General features: G+C 34.4%; 1 non-coding gene across 1 annotated transcript; it reads left to right on the top strand.

The window, feature by feature from the left end:
- The first annotated feature begins 15,433 nt into the window (after nt 1-15,433).
- LOC150012280 (U6 spliceosomal RNA) lies at nt 15,434-15,536 on the top strand. The gene has a single exon (XR_016510942.1). It is a non-coding gene; the product is annotated as a U6 spliceosomal RNA (small nuclear RNA).
- The last annotated feature ends 2,561 nt before the right edge of the window (nt 15,537-18,097 follow it).

The raw sequence follows: 18,097 nt of genomic DNA on the forward strand, positions 1-18,097 counted from the left end.
ATGTAAAAATCTGTTTACATAGGTAGATGGATGTAGAAGTATTGACTAAAGCATACTAAACAATTTCTAAAATAATGTGGCAGGACATTTATAATTTTATACATTCTGTGTCCAATAATTTATTCTTTTTTAAAATTGTTATGTAAAATTAAAATATAATTGAGGTATATTTAAAGAAGAAAAAGGCCTATAAAACATATAGATGCAATACATGAAGTTAATATTAGAATTACACAGTTTATGACAAAGCAATAATTATTCAGGCACAAAATAAAGTCTAAATTTCTACACACTGGAAAAAATATTTCTTGAGCACCTATTTTGTTACAAAATTCAAAATTTTAAGGTGATAAAAATGTTTCCTTTAAGTTTCTATACCATACTTGAAACAACAACAATTTATCAAATGATTGATTAAATGTCAATCATGGTGAGGATTTATTTTGTTTAGCCTCCCAAGAAAATTCGGTTACATAGTATGAGGTGAGAAATTAGGTAGAATATTCTTAAACTGATGAGTCTTTTTTTTAAGGTAGAGACAGCTTTATAAGCGCTCATGATTGTATTAGTTTGCTATTGCCTGCAATAATGAAGTACTATAAGGGATTTGCTTAACAAACAAGAATTTAATTTCAAATCTGGAAGGTAGAAGTCTGAGATCAGGGTGTCAAGAGGTTTGCTCCCTTTTGAGGGCTGTGAGAGAGAAATCTTGTTCCAACCCCTGTCCCAGTTTCTGGTTCTGTGCTTTCAGTTCTTGGCATCTCTTAACTTCTGTGCCTCACCCTGATCTCTGCCTTCATCTTCACATGGAGTTTCCCGTGTATGTGGCCATATTTGAATTTCCTTTTTTAATTAAAGACATCAGTTATATTTGATTATATAACTCCTCTCTGACTGTATCTTAACTAATTACATCTGAAAGTACCCTGTTTGCAAGTAAGGTCGTGTTTGAAGACACTAAAGGTTAATACTTTAACGTATGAATTTGGGTGGGAACACAATTCAGCCAAACACACTGGTAGATTAGCAATGATAGAATTATGAGAGAAAATAGCAAAAGGAACAAATGAGCGTTAGAATAAAACAGTATTTTCTAAGACATCTTTCTGGTAATAGTAGCTTTCCCGTTTACAACTGCAAATCACAAGGATAATGTACCTGGAGAATGTCCAGTGTGGTGAACTAGTGATTGGAAAAAACAGACTAAAAGTGGAACTCAGAGAGGAGTGTCTAGTTTGGACTAGAAAGGTATTCAGCACAATGTGAGGGCAAGTATTACCAACATCTATTATGGCCAGTGAAGGGGAGCTGGACAATTCAACCCTATCGTTTAACAATTCTACACCAGAAGGATGTGAGCACTATTCTTGGCTGTGGGATTACAGTGGAACTCTACAGGAGACTCAGAACCTGAGACTTAAGATTCAGGGAAGCAAATTGTCAAGAATGAATTTAAACTTGAGCACAGATGGCTAACCAACCCACAAAATGAAACCAGAGGGGACTTAACTCAAAGAACAAAGATTTGCAATGACGGAAAAAAGGCAATTCAAATGAAATTGAGAATTTTTCATACCAAGGGCTGAAAATCCTGTACTTTAATATCTGGACTCTGAAGGAAACATAAACATAATCTGAGTACAGCATAAAAACCTGGAAAAGGGAAAGTGAAGAAAAAACAGTCTAGTAAGAACTGAGATGTAATAGCTAGAAAAATTATGAACTTGTTTATGTAATTTATAATGTGTGTACTGAAAGACTCATATAATTTAATAATTCAAATTGTATCTTTAGTTCAACTTGCATTAATTGGCTATATTTATGTACCCTTTATATTTCTGAGTCATTTACTATTCATCAGTGTATTTAGCTTTCAATACTAAATTCAATTCAGTATCAGTTGCTACAGTTGCCGCTGAAATACAAAGATAACTAAGACAGAGTCCTAGCCCTCCACATGTTCACAGAAGAGAGAGGGGGAGCTATCAGTGGGTCTTAGGAAAACTAGGAAATAGTAGCTTAAAGAGTAGATCTCATTTAGTTTCCCTCTCCAAGGAACATGTAAAAAATTTCAAGCCAAAGAAACTAGAAAAGACTTCCTCAGTTGATGGAAACCAGATATCTTACAGATGATCTACCTGTGCCTGCAGCTGAGATCCATAGCAAACTAAGATCCCTGTGTGCATAGGTCTTGTTGCTAAGTGTGATAGTTTATGGATCACTGAAATAATTTGCCTAACCAAGTGTCCTAAAAGGCATCTAGCGCCAATTAGGAATAACCACTTACAGAGCATTTAGAACTTACATGGGTGCATCTTTCCAAGATGATGTGTGACCAATTTCATTTTCATCACTTAACATAGCAAATAGCAATTTCTTTGGGTAAATTCATCAAGCAAATATTTGTATTCATTCAGTAACTCTCTAGATAAGCCAAAAGCCTGCACTCCTGCGCACTAAAGGAGACAACATGGACACTGCCCATTAGATAAACTAAATGTGCTATGACATATTCCTTAAATTTTCATACTTTCTTTATAACACAATTTTAAAAGTGGGCAGTTTCATTCTATTTTCAGTAGACAGAATGGTCTGGGAAGGTTATTAAAGGTAATGCAGTGGGAAAACCTAGTAGACCATGAATATTTAACTAGTGTGTTTGACTGATTTCTAAGCCTAAAAAAAATTCCAGTTTCTGCATTCATCTATAAAATGGGAATAATAATGCAACACAAAATGTCACTGTGAAAATTAAATGTAATGACATACATAAAGCTTTCAGAAGAGTGCTTGACAAAAAGAAAGCCTATATAAATATTAACTTTCATTATTATTACTTATATTATTTAGTAACATAAACAATACTCTATAATAGATGGCAAAGATAAAAGGCTTTTGATTCAGCTAATTTACGTTTCCAAATTAATTTTATGTTAGTCATCTGGTTACAGTCTGGTACATAAAAATGGATATTTAAATGTTTAAAAAGTTAACAGCAAGTATATTATTATATTACAGAGGATCACAACCAAAACTACAAAAATTATTGAATATCTTTTTATATATAATAAAAACAATATTTTAAGTAAAAAGGCAAACGTGGCCACAAACGTAAACCTAATGGTATGTTATCAACTTCATTAAGGAAGCTTTATTTTCAAGCCATTGATGTGTATTACTTTCCTCATCTGTGACACAGAAAAATAGCACTTACTCATAGAAATACCAGTTAAAATGAATACAAATTAGTTTATATATCAAATATGTATTCAGAACCAAGGAGGTAAATTTAGCACATTAATAAGAGTATGGGTTCTATTGTCAAAAAAAGTTTAGGTTTAAAATTTGTCTGCTTTTTGATAATGTTTTAACTTCATAATTTTTTAACTTCTCTGAAATCAAGATTATGCAACAAGAAAGACAATTTTGAAAGTAAAGGGAAGTAACAATACCTTTCTTATGATGGTGGTGTGGGAATTAAGAGGTGGAATTCAAATGATCACTAAGTAAATATTACCTTTTGCATTGTTATTGAAAGGTTAAAAGAATAAATGGCAGAAATAATGATTATCTTAATGTTTATAAAAACATAAAAGAGGTGTGGCTTTTTTTCTCTCATGAGTGAAATAAGTAAACCTACATAATTTAGACAAAATATATACAAGTTTCAATAATATTCAGAGATTCAAAAATTTTTCAAGGACTTGGAGTTATAAAATACACAATGAACTCATATATATATACACTTCAAAATATGCTGTTTTTGTTTGTTCTCTACAAAATTTTCAAATATTTTTGCCTCTACTTAAGCTGGAAAAAGAGGAAAAAAGATGAATATCAAGAAAACAAAATATAATTATCTCAAGGGAAATATTGTATATTAAAGTAAAAAATTTTATTGTCAAAACCTGGGTTATTACTGCCAGACTTCCATATCTTTGTTTTACATTTCATCTAAAATAACATTTGACAGGATTAATTTCTTCATGCTCCAAATATGAATGGTAATAAAATTATTTTAAAATACTTCTGATTCCAAAGAAAATTCAAACCAACTAAAAGTTGAAGAAATATGTAACTTTATACCCAAGATACCCAAGTAAGACTGTTTATAACAACTAGTATGATTTTATCTGCTAATTCAGTGAGGTGAAATGTTATTGCACAAGTACTATTTCAGTATGATTATTTCATTTCACAGACTATCTTTTGAAATTATAGATGTCTCTCTGGTTTTTGAAATTTTCTTATAATTTCTAGAGCATCAACAGCATTCAGCAATTCCAGGCTGGTGGGGGCTAGTTTAGTTTTGCCTTGTCCTTCGGGGGAACAGAGGGCATACCAGGGTAGAGTACTTACTTCAACTTATATGATTACTTCAACTTAATGAGCACCATCTGGAGGAGGAGAAACCTGAACATTTGCATACATCTGGGCACAAATAACATGTTGCAACAAAATGGATTAATAATTGTATTTAGGAGGCCACAATTAGCTATAGTTATATCTTGGTGCCAGTGGCAAAGGAGAAGTAAGTATTTATCATTCCTTTCTTGCCTTAATTTAAAAGGCTGTTAACCAATGTTGTAACCTGTGTGAGCAATACTTCTGAAAAGTTTAATGTAAAAACGGGTGCTTCCCTTCTTTCATTCTCTGTGGTAGAGAGTACATAAGCATACTAAATAATTTATTAAAAAGGCTTTAGATCTTGTTTATTTACATATTTTTGATTAACACTTTTTTTATGATGAAAGGAGTCAACAACATGTTTTCTATTAAGATTTAGACAGCCCTGAAAATATTTTCTATTTTGCATAAGCTTTCAGAGATAAAATTGTATGTTGTTTCCTGTAATTCTATCTCAGTATAAACAAAAGGAGACTATTTTAAAGAATTCATCTGCACTAGAGTCATCAGGAGAAAAATTTTAATTCCATGTATCTGTCAAAATAGAGAAACGAAAGATGATTTTTTAAGTACTATAGGTGGAATTTTAAAGAGCATTTTAAAACACTAGCACTCATTAACTCTTTAAGAAAGTAATTAAAATAAAAACATTAATTTTTTTTCTTTTTACCAACTATGGAGTCTAAAATAAAATTTTTCCCTTTTCCTACCACCTTCTCCTTGTCTCTCTATCCTTCCCTTTCTCACACACACACATGCATACATGTGCAAGCACACATGTGCTCATGTGGACATAAGCCCAAACACTAAGCCGTATAATTTTAATGTACATAAAATATTAGATAAAAAATAATTTGCAAAAATTTATTTCTATAATAATATTAGTTTTTTCTATATATTTTAGTATAATTATGATAGCATTTAGTGATGATACATTATATATAGTCATGTTTCACATGTACTACCAGTACTTTTCAAAATTTAATTCCCATACAAATTATTTGGGCATCTTGTGAAAATACGGATTCTGATTCAGCAGGTCTAGGCATACAAGCTCCCAGTATTTCCAATGTGTAGTCTGAAACTACATTTTAAGCAGGAAATTACTAAAGCATTTATTCCTCCCAATATCCCTCGAAGTATATACAACAAACATTTCAATTTCACAGGAACCACAAGCATGGATGGTGTTAGCGGTTTCCCCAGGAAAACAAAAGTATAGTTAAAACAAAAAAATAGCAAGGAGCGTCATGCGTATTCACATCCAGAGGGTTCATCTCTAGGCCCCACGTGATTTTCTTTTCTTTTTTTTTTTTTTTTGGTTGCCTCTCACTCGTGCCCCTAACTGGGGACCTGACATGCAACCTAGTAATGTGCTCTGACTGGGAATCGAACCAGCGACACTTGGCTCGCAGGCCGATGCTCAATCCACTGAACCACGCAGCCAGGGCTACCCCCTGTGATTTTCATCCCTATCCTATCCTGTCTGGCAGTTTATTAAGGCTGAGTATAATAAATGTGTGCTCAGTTGGGAAGACAAAAAGAGACCAAGCCTGGAATACAGGAACAAAGGAGAGAAGAAGGGGAGCAATGGGGAGGAGGTGAAATGAGGGGAATAGGAAAGGCAAAGCAAAGATCAAGTTTATGATAAATCATGTACTAATTATTTCCTTTTCATTTTGTGAAATCAACACCTAATAATTCCATGCAGAAACATTTGTTTGATAATCTATAAAGACAGTGACTAGCAATCTAAATATGCCTCATTTAATTAGGCTTGTTCTACTTTCCTTTCCTGAATTGATTATCACTGAAGGACTGCTGAGTCATCTGAGCTTAAGTTAAAGACACCTGGAATAAACGAAGACAGGAGAATTTTCAAAGTCTATAGTGAGGTTGGCTCAACATCTATTTAAGTTTTCTGGAGGCAGCATTTAGTTTCTTATTTTTTTAAATGATAATCATATCCACTTATTGATGTCACAGACCCAATTAATTTTGATGTTATAATATACAGTTATACATTAAATATCTGTTACAGGTGCAACAAAAGGTTGAAGTGATAAAGGGACATTAGAACTAAAATTTTTTATGTACTCAACAATCATTGAGTGCTTTCTTCATGCCAGATACTATTATAAGTGTATAGTGGATATACAATGGGAAGGGAAAAAAGAGAAGACCCTTGCCTACAGGTACTTTTACTTGAGTAGGAAGACAAACAACTAAGAGGTAATAAAATAGCAAGCAGTGGTAAGAGCCAGGAAGAACCAAGTGACCAAGAGGCTAAGAAATGTTTGGGAAGCTGATACCAGTTTAGACTGAGTGATCAGGGAAGGCTCTACTGAAAAGGGCACTGGAGCAGAAGCCTCAATGCAATGAGGGAGGAAACCAGATAATTACCTGGAGGAAGAGCATTCCGGCCTAGGGACGCTAGTGGAAGTCCCCAACATGGGAAGAGCTTGCTGTTCCTGAAGAACATCCAGGTGGTCAGTGTGGCTGGGCAGGGAAAGAGGAGCGGAGAGGCCGGAAATAAAGCGATAGTGGTGAGTGCAATAAAGACTGGGTACGTTCCCAAGTGTGACAGAAAGCCACTGGAAGAGTTTCAGTTGAGGAGAAGCGTGAGCTACACTAATTACAGTTTTAGACTCCTGCTTTTGGAGAAATCCACTAAGGCAGCATCCTTCAGGTTTCTGTTCCCGTTGTTTGCTTCCTTCCTAACCATGTACCATTACACGGGTGTGAGAGCACAAGTTGAGAGGTGAATTAGGTCAGGTAGGCTTATTTTATTAATCTTACCAGAAATATTTCATACATAATATGTACTGTGCATATTTGTTCTATATATATAAACATCCTGTATAAGTGCTTAGTTCTAGAGAAATGCCGAAAGAAAGTGCTATTTTTCCCAAATGCAAATTTTTATTTAGAAATGATTCATTTATTTGTTTATTAAAAAATTATTGAGCATTTTCTATGTTTCACGAATAGTTCTTGGTGCTGAGGATACAGCAATAAACAAACAAAATTTCCTTCATAATCTAGTTCCTTCCTCCTATTTCTCATGTCATCGCTGCCATTCATTTCACTTGCGTATAAGCATATGTCTATATCTACTCTACATGCTTAATAGACTTAAATAACATAAGTGAATACATTGTTGCCATTAGTCTGAAAAACTCTTTTCTGTTAGGTCAATTAAGAATAAGAAATATAAAAGTTTTTGTTTTACCATCACTTCTTCTTTGATGCTCTTCCTTTCTTTATATAGATCCAAGTTTTTCTTTATTTCTGTTAGTGTCTTGACCTCTAGCATTTCTTTTCGGTTCTTAGGTTTTCCGTCCTCTGCTTACATGGCCAGTCCGCGTTTGCATGCTGTCTTTGCGTGCTGTCTGCTTTATCCATACCGCCCTTAGCATATTAATCATAGTTGTTTTCAGTTCCTGGTCTGAAAAATCCAACCTCCCAGCCATGTCTGGTGCTGGTACTTACTTGCTTTGTCTCTAAAATTGAGTGTTTGAATAGCGATATGCCTTGTAATTTTTTTATGATAGCTGGAAATAATAGAGTGGGTAAAAGGACCTGCTGTAAGTAAACCTTTAGTAATATGTGTGGGGAGGGAGCATGCTTTACCATCTCATGATTATGTCTGTTTTTTACTGAGCCCATGCCCCTGGATTATGAACTTTGTAAGTGTTCCCCAGGATTTTTTTTTCCTTGTCTTTAGGTGGACAGATGGCTAGAGTGGGTTGGAGTTGGGTGTTTCCCTTCCCCAGATCAGTCAGGCTCTGGTTACCAAGCTTCCCCTGAAGGTCAGTCTTGCTAAGAAAAAACTGCTCTAGCATGTATCAGAAAGGTTCCCTTTTCCCTCCTCCTGCCAGAAGCTAAAGGGAATATTTCTCTGATGTTTACTGGGGGATTCTGGTCAGGCTCCTGAAGGTAAACTTCACCATAACTGTGGACTTTCTATTAATGGGTCGCCTTGGAATTTTTAACTTTTCGGTATTCTCAACACTGAGCCTCCAGTCAATTACAGTTTAGGTTTTCCTATCAAAGCTCTGGTTCCCTAGGCCATTTTCAATCATGATCTTTGCTCTGGTGAGCCAATACTCTGGCACAGTCTCAGCTTCTCCTGTGATGGGTCTCATTTCTCTTATGAATCTAAGAAGAGTTGATGGTTTTTTAGTTTGTTTAGCTTTTTACTTGTTAGGGCAGTCATGTCTCTGAAGCTCCTTTGTAGAACCAGAAGCCAGAAGTCCCTATTTACTCTTCCAAATACTTATTTTAAAACTAAACCTAAGTTACTTTAATGTAAGCTTTCTTTGTTTTTATACACACACACACACATACGTATATATATAAATGTAAATACGTGTTTATATATTTCAGGTATTTAAGAAAGGAAGGCCACTTAATGTAAATAATGGTTTTATTTTTTATTTTTATTTTTATTTTTATTTTTATCTCTAGCAGTCTTCAAGCAAGAATTAACTGCTTGTCAATTATTCCATAGAAGAGATATCTAACATGTGGGAGAAGGCAAGAAACGACATCCAACTAGAATAAGCAAATAATTTATCATTCAAACGGGGAAACCTGGAAAAGAGTGAATAATTACAGTTGGCAATAATTATAAATCTGGACTTCCCCAGGCCAAAAAGGTCACAGGATCACCCAAACTCTTAAGTCCCTTTCAATCTTATGATTTAGAGATTAAGACATGGCAATACATAGCAACATTATTTTCAGCAAGTTTTAATTAGCTCTCACAGAGAATAGATATACAGTGAATTCTTTCTCTAATGGGATAAGTTGTGGCTATGCCAGCAAAACCTGAAGTACAAAAATCAAGTCAGATGGACCAAATTTAAAAACCATCTCTGGACCTCTGTCTTTGATGCCATTACATAAGACTGATATTGGAAAATAAAATAATCAGAAATACAGCAATGCTGAAAATATTAAAATAGGACCTAGCTCCAAATGCCATATCACAAAATCACAAAGCACATCACAATTAAACAATAAAATTAGAATAGTTGTCGATAACTCATCCAAATATGCAGGGAAATGAAATTTGTGTATCTAAGAAATAACTGATATACAGAAGACAATAGTGAAACGAAGGAAGTGGGGGGTAATACCAGGCGTCAGAAGGTCCTAATAGCTTAAGATAAATTATTACTCTATGCCATTGATAGAATGAGAGCTACAGGCCACCCAAATTTTCCTTGATTAACTGGCCTCAGGAAGTAATCCTCCTTATTGTTCTCATCACTTGGTAAGAAGGTGTCGGCTTATGAAGAAGAGATTCCTTTATTCAGTTCCAGAGCTGTCCTACATTTAAGGCAGCACTCAACAAGAATGCATACCCCATTTGAAGCTGCTCTAAAATACTAAGGGCAAAGCAGAGGCAGAAACAGAAAGATAATTAAAGAGAAGTGATGTGTGAAAAAAAACAGTTTCTTTTGTGCAGCTAACCTTATCATTTTAGTCATAAAATGGCAGGATTAAAAATAAGACCTTTTGTATTCTAGTGTTTTAGTCCTGAGTAACAGACAAGGAAAGGGTTTAAGCTTTTTATTCTTATATGCTCTAAATTTAAATAATTTCAAAATCTTCTTGAGAAATGTTTGTTTCTGTGAAAGATGTGGTAATAAATGTGATCACAGTACAAATAAAAGGTATAAAATAATAATTTCTTTAAAAAAAATCACAGGATCTGAAACATGTAAAATTTAACACAAATATTTGTGACAAACTATAGTGACAATGTTACAAATTAAGTTCTGTTGTGACAGTCATTGTAATAGACTCAGCCTTAATTGGTTAATTACTTTTAAAAGGCTGGTATCAATCAAGTAATCCATTTTTTTCTTATTTCTATCTACTTTTATAAGCAAAGGAGAATTCTGTACTCCCAATTTTTTATTCCAGAAATTCTAGTCATTTTTCATAAACTCTCAAATTTAATTTTACATTTCTGACACTTCTCTTGGCTGTTTGATTTTCCTTCATCTGCAGCTGAAAATAGTATGCTTTTGCTTATAAGGCCAACTGCAAATTCCCATTGTGTCTTCTTTTCCTATTCAATGTTTGCGGAAGTCATTGATGCCAATCATTTACCTCCATAGCAACCGATAGCACTGCCATGCCATTGCTCTTTTCTCAGCACTTTCACTAACCCTCTATTGCCACTAATTTGCTCTTTGTCTTTGGGAAGTGGTAGAGCTACTAACTAATATTTCTGTTTAGGCTAAGAGAAAAATTAAATTGTCAGGTGCACAACAGAATTTCTTCATCTCTATTTTTACTTCCTACTTCATAAAGTTGAAAAGAAGCAATGTCGAGTCATAGTTTTTTGTTTTTGTTTTTAATTATCCATTCTATACTGTCAAATACTGGCCCAGAGTGAAAAATTGTCCTGTGCAAGTGTGAAAAAGGTGGCTATTTGCTCCCACGACTACAGGCTCTTCTGAAGAGTAACAAATATATGTAACAGGCACTAAACCAGGCGTGGCGAGGAAAGCAAAGATTCACACAATGTGCACTGCCCTTGTGAAGATTACAGGCCAGTGTGGTACAGACTTTAAATGATCATATAAATAGTAATGCATTGTGTCTAAATAAAAATTTAAAAAAGGAAAACTGCTCGTGTGAGGTAAAAAAATGAGTTCTATGAGGAAGTGACTTCTAAAGTGCAACCTGAAGGATAAATCGATGCTAACCAAATGAGGGTGGAGAATGTGGAGAATATGGAGAAGCCTAGCAAAGATTCCAAGTTTGGAGGGAGGCAGTTATGTGGAGCATGGTAGTGACTTAAAGGTTTAGCTTGTTATTCATACATATACCCCATTGCCTATTTCATTAAAAAAATTATGACAGGTTATTAAGGGGAAAAGTTTTATGTTTTAGTACCTTTAACTGCACACTTCTTATTTTTTGAACTAGGAGACTATCGTTTCGTTTTCATGACTGTATTCAATTGATGTACCTAGCCCTGACTCCTGAAGTCATGTACAGAGTGAAGCAGATTAATATAAGCATGAAACAGAAAGAATATCCAAACAACCTCAATGTTGCATTTTTCCATTAGAAAATCAGAATCTTTAGTTTTCCCTAACTTGGACTGCTACCTTCCAGGGAATATGTATATTAATAAGGCCTTTATTCAGAGCTTTTCTAGTTCTAGGCCACTACATTACGTATGTATTCCAATTTTTCAATTGGCATGATCATTTGTTTGTTTAATCTCTTATCCTCAAAATTCTCATGTGTTTTAATATAATTCTTATATTTTATAAAATATATTTTTAAACTGAATATAACAATCAAAAATTAAAATTAAGAATATAAATCAGATTTTAGAAGATCATGGAAGGAGTTTATGATGTGGAAATATATGCCACAAATGTAACATCCACTTGTCAATTTTATAAGCATATGAAGAGGCCAGAGAGTAGAGAGTGAAAGCTAAAAGATAATATTGTTTTAATTTATGACTGTATTTGTGAAATTTTAAATATTTCAAAATGACTATTTTAATACAAGATCTATTTAAACAGATATCTTTCTGTGAATCTTACCATTTTCCATCAAATGAAGAAAGAAAAATGTGTTTCTAGCATCCAGAAGCCATATAGTTGGCATCTTTTATAAATTTGTGTTTTATATATTTTACTAATTGCTTCTGAATATTCAAGCTAAAGTAAAAATGCTTTTAATTAAAAACGCATTTGTTTTATTCTAAATTTTGTCTGTCTATAAATATTGGAAGTTTTCTTATAAAATACATTATTTTCTTAACAAGCATGTTTCTGAATAAAAATTGCTTCCCAGATTATGGACCACAAAACAAGGCACAGCATATATAGGATGTATTATATATTGATGTTCATAGAAAATGTCATTTTTGTATTCTTATTCCACAAGCAAAGGTATAGCATTCCTCTTCTTTTATTTCTATTCAGACCAACAGAATAAAGTGAAATAACTATTATATTTTTCATTCCATAAGATGCACTCCCCCCCCCCAAAAAAAGTGGGGGAAATGTCTGTGTATATTATGGAGTGAATATTGCATCACAGACCATGATGTATATTACCTGACCTGTCAGTGGTGGTGACATCTGTTAGAAGAGGAAGCAATGGGCCCATGTGAAACCTCGGGGGACGCTTAAGTGTCCCACTTTACTGCTGAAACTCAGGGCATCTGGTCAGTATGAAGATAGCAAAGAAAGAGATATCAGTGATTGTGAACAACTGAGCTTCATCAGTTCTGACACTAGCGGGAACGAGTTCTTGGGGTTCCCAGAAAACTAGAAGAGTACTTGAACCTTAAAGTCTCTCCTTATTTGTTAATGGCAGTGATGATGGTTCTTAATACCGCTGTTGACTGCTGTTTACTTTACATGGTTGAAATATTATTGTTATATTTTATTAAATATTTTAGTGTACCATTTGGTTCAGAATAATTTTTTTCTTGTTTTCCTCCTCTAAACTGAGATGCGTCTTATGGTCAGGTGCATCTTATAGTGCAAAAAATAAGGTATTTTGTGATTTGAATTTAAAGGAAGAAATATTACATTAAGGATAAGCTAGTATGAAGGGAAAAAAAGTAACATAACCAAGAGCTAAAATAACATAAGTGTAATAAAGAAAAAAGATTACATCATACAATTACTAAATTTCTTTCTTGGTTATTCATCACCTATATTGCTGCTTTTGGGGATAGGTACTTATGAAATAAGCACAAATAATATATTGATCTTGCCCTCAAGGCTTCCTCTCTAGTCAGAAGATGATGAGACAAGTCTTGTACCACATTTTGAATAGTAGCACACCTCATATAGAGCACAGATCTCTCAAAAGGTTTACAATCTACCCCAACAACCACTTTTCCCTATGTAAGGCAACAACTCATTATGATTTCAAAGAAATTTATAATTTAGAAGTAACTATAATTAAATAAAATACATTTTTTAAAAATCTGATTCATCTAAATCAGCTATTTTCAACAGGTGTGGTGCAAGAATTTTTAAAACATGCAATAATTGACTATGTAGTCAGATTTACAGATTTACAGTTTACTTTCATCTTATGTAGACTTGAATTATACAGATTTAAAATTGTTGATCAAATAGTAGTAAAGACTCACTTTCATTTCAGAATTTGAAGGAATGCATATACTTACAGCCTAAAAAATGAACAAGAATTGCTGTCTCAGTGCATTTGCAAACTGTTCATGCTTTTGCCACACAGAAGTACAGCTTTGGCTTGTAAACAAACAGGCCATTACCCTTCATTAGTAAAGCACCACTCTGAGAGTGATTTTTGTGACTAGTTTCATACTCACATTTATCATATTCTCTTATAGGCATTCATTAAGTGGTAGTGTTAAATCTAGTGTTGAAAAGCACATTCAAGTCTCAGTAACTTTGGGATGAAATCAAATGGGACAAAGATCCAAAAGAAACTACCACTATGAGCAAGAGTTCTTTTTGAAATAGTAGAAATAATGGTGAGACAAGAAAAAGCAGTTTCAAAGGAAAAGACACTGCAGTGATTGTGGACTTCTGCTGTCAACTGTGCACCCCTGCTTTTACTTTTTTGGGGGGGTGGGGTGGGGGATTAGTTTCAAAATACATAGTTGTCCTCTGGAATGCATTTTTCCTAAAATGTGACTGCCTTATTGGTACAATAGAATTTGATTTGCTAATATTTTACTTAGGAAAATTGCATTTTTACATGACTGAGTTTGGTGTTCTGGCTATCATCCAAGTTTTGACAGGGATTTTGCTAACTCTATAAAGTGGATAGGATAACTGTATATATTTTTCTATGCATTAAGCAGTTATATTCACCCTGGCTGGTTTGGCTCAGTGGATTGAGCTTCGGCCTGCGAGCTAAGTGTCGCTGGTTCGATCTTCCAGTCAGGGCACATCAGAGAAGGAAAACTCTGACTCCAAAAAACCTCCGCTGCCTTGCGGCATACCTCTTCAGGGGAAAGGCTAAGGGAGTAAACCCCGACAGAAAATCCGGAGCAGGAGTCCCTAAGGCAGTTTGACGTTGTAGTCAACACCGGCAACTCCTGCGGCGCACCTGAAGCCAAGCTGTATTGACTCCGTCTTTCCCTTGGACCCTTCAGCTGCGAAGAGAGGGGGGGTCTGCTGCATGGGCAACAGCAGACCCTCCATATCACCCTGCCCAGGCTCTGTAGCTTCAGCTTCACTGGAGAGGACACTCCAGCGTCATCGCAAGATGTCGATTCAAAACGGGAGGAGACAGATACCGTGTCACTCCCGAGTTGGACTGCACAACCATTCTCGGCGGTGCAGATAGACTCTTAAGAAGCTACACCATCGTCTCTCGAGACGGATGGCTGCCGAAAGTCAGGGACACTGACCTCTTTTCCTTTAGATTTTCAAATTTTTAAAAAAGTGACAACAGCCAACACAACAATATCTTTCTTTTGTGAATGAATCAAAATTATACCTATTTTTTTGTTGGATCAGCAAAATAATATTTTTTGTGTGTGCCACAGAAGTTTAGTAATTAACTTATGTGTGCCATGAGATGAACAAAATTGAAAATCACTGATCTAAATACTCAAAATATGAAAGTAATAACATTCACTCCATATTTGAAATCATGGAAATGTTGGTAAAGAAGAGTCACGTTTAATCTACTTTCCTGACTCACTAGAGCCGCTGACCCCCTTCATGTTCTCTGTGAGACATACTGATGCACCGTCAGTGCCTTGACTATGTTGCAGAATTGGCTCTCCAGCCTGTTCATGCAAGTAAGTCTGCTGCCTCCAGGTGACTAAATGCAATCAGCAGACTATTGTGTGTGTGTTCCCCAAACTGTTTCATATGAGATAAACAATATTTACTTCTATGGTAATTAAGTTGATTGTTTTGAAAAGATTTAGTAAAGATGACCTAATTTAAAAATTGTCATCTGGTTAGGTGTGGGTAACAGTAAAGCTTGAGGAAAAAAGTAAAATATTTAAATAATTCCACATGTGCTTGCTACAGCAGCACATAGAATAAAATTGAAACAATACGGAGATTAGCATGACCCCATATTAGAATTACACACAAACTTGTAAAGCTTTTCATTTAAAAAATAATAATTCTTCACATAGGTTTTTCTCTGTAGTGTCTTACATTCCTGGGACTACTGTAAAGAAACCAAAGCAGAGTGAGCTGTGAGTGTAGTTTACATGCCAAGGAACTTAGAATTCTTTGATCAACATACACGTACTCAGAAAAAACAAACATATTTACCCCTTTTGCACACTTGATAAAATATTTTTGAAAAATCATTTTTATCTTTTTTAACCTTTTCTAAATAAATTGATCATTTTTTATTCTAATAGAATCAGAGAATATTTATCTTATTGATAAAATATATTCTAGGGCTATTCAAGTTTTCCCATCAATGCTGCATACTGAATGGATTTATTAGCATTGCTTATCTGCAATTTTATATTTAAAAAGTATAATCCAAGTATAAGTTAGTGTCAGCCTCTTAAAATTTACCTAATAGTTTGTTATACAAATTTACACTATCTACCATAAAGCAGGATATGACATGTCTTTCTCAAGAACCAGATAATTCTTACTTTGTTTATGTACGTATATCCTAATCAATTTAACGCTAATTTCTTAATCTCCACAGTATCTCGTTCCCTACAACTGTTCCCTTTCTGTGTTCCACATAAACCTAGATATTAAATAGATTCTCACATGTTAGCTTGCATCAATATCATTTGGAGGGCTCCTTAAAAAAAAAACAAAAAACTCTACCTACAGAGTTTCCACTTCAGTGGATCTGGGTTAAGACTCATAATATGTATTTCTAACAAGTTATCAGGTGATGCTGATGATGTTCTTCCAGACACAGATGATTGAGAATAACTGAAATATAAACCCTTTCCATTAATGTTCGTCAAGTCATTCAGACGAAGAATTTGTTTGCCATTCTCCATTAAAAATTGAGACAAAGGAGATTGCATTGTACCAGAATGGCTAAATTAACACTGGATATTACATTTCTGGATTCTAATAGATCATTTGGCTCCATTAAAATGAATTTCTCACTGGCCTGTACTTTCCATGGGCTATAGCTTCACCTCACTGTATCTTTGCAATCTCCCTTTCTTCTATCTTCTTATTAACTTCAAAAAAGAAGAGCCTTTTAACATTACTTAGCAATCTCTTTACAAATCATCACTGCAGGGATCCAAACTTCCCATCAAAAACAAACTTTCAAGGTATTTGGGCAAATGTAAAAGGGCTTTATAAAAATGTTAACACCAGCTATTTTAATAGCATCTTTCACTCCTATATATGCAGATGATGAAACCAGGCTGGTTTATCTTCAGTTGGAATGCTACTCTTGCAATCAATGGCTATTATCTTGTGAACCCTGCGATAATAGGAAATAACCAAATTGGAGGTGAATGAATGAGAGAAATGCATTCGGGGGCACTTTCACAGTGGTGGCACAAGTAGGTAGCAAACTTGATTTAACTGAGTCACTATGGGACTCAACTGGTAACAACATATTTATATGAAATAGAAACATACAAAGTCAATTCTACATATGAACGAGCCAAGAGAAGAGTAACCTACAAAATCAGATGAACTACTTGCCGCTAAGCTGAAGATTGGGTATGAAGGTCATAGGTACGAACAAATGCTCCCTCAGATGTACTACATTACACTTGCAAACTGATAGAAAATAACCATAGTCCTATCTCCCAAGTAAGACAGCATTTTAATTTTGATTTATGAATGGGTGAGTACATTTGAAGATTGATTCCAATTATGTTTACAACAATAGTTTCACATTTGTAGTGAAATACATTTTAAATAATTTTTATAGAATTTTTAAATACTTTAAGTCAGATTATACATCTCTGGCCCAGTGCCCATTACCTGTTCCTCAGGAGCAGAAGAGAGTGGATTTTGCAACAGGAGTTTCAAGGACAAAATCAAATGCAGCACGAAGCATGGTAGTCCTTTAAAATATCATAAAATTTCCTAAATTTTTATAATGATTTGGTATTCTGCTGTTTCATGTATTTTGTTTTTACTTAATATTAATTTAACCAGGAAAAGAGACAAGTTTGCTCTTACCTTGATTTCAATCATTTTTTTTCCTGTTACTTTTATTTTTTATTTTTTAAGTATATTTTATTGATTATATTGTTACAATAGTTTCAATTTTTTCCCCTTTGCTACCCTCCACTCAGCACCCCTCACCCCAGCAATCCCCCCCAAATCCATGCCCATGGTTCGTACATACAAGCTTTCCCGCTTCACCCTTTCATATATTCTTCTTTTTTTAAATAAATAAATGATTAATTAATTATTTTAATAATAAAAAATAACAATCCCTCCCTCTCACATATTAAGACCCTTTATAATCTTATAAAGGACAATGGGTGAAGGTCTCAAGCTCCTCTGGCTTGAAACTGAGTTACATTCAGACATATCTTGTTGTCAGTCAATGCAAAGGAAAGGCAATGTAAGTACTGATGTCTCCCTCCGAAAATGCCAATAGGCGGTCCTAGCAATGTTACATAAATACATTTGCTGAATTTGGTCCTCTCTCACTCTCCGTGTTGTTTCCAGAATCCTCTTCTTTTCCAGAGGTAGAAGTTTACTGAAGTTAATTA

Source organism: Furipterus horrens, unplaced genomic scaffold (genome assembly GCF_987537825.1).
Source record: "Furipterus horrens unplaced genomic scaffold, mFurHor1.1.pri manual_scaffold_4, whole genome shotgun sequence".
Lineage (NCBI taxonomy): Eukaryota > Metazoa > Chordata > Mammalia > Chiroptera > Furipteridae > Furipterus > Furipterus horrens.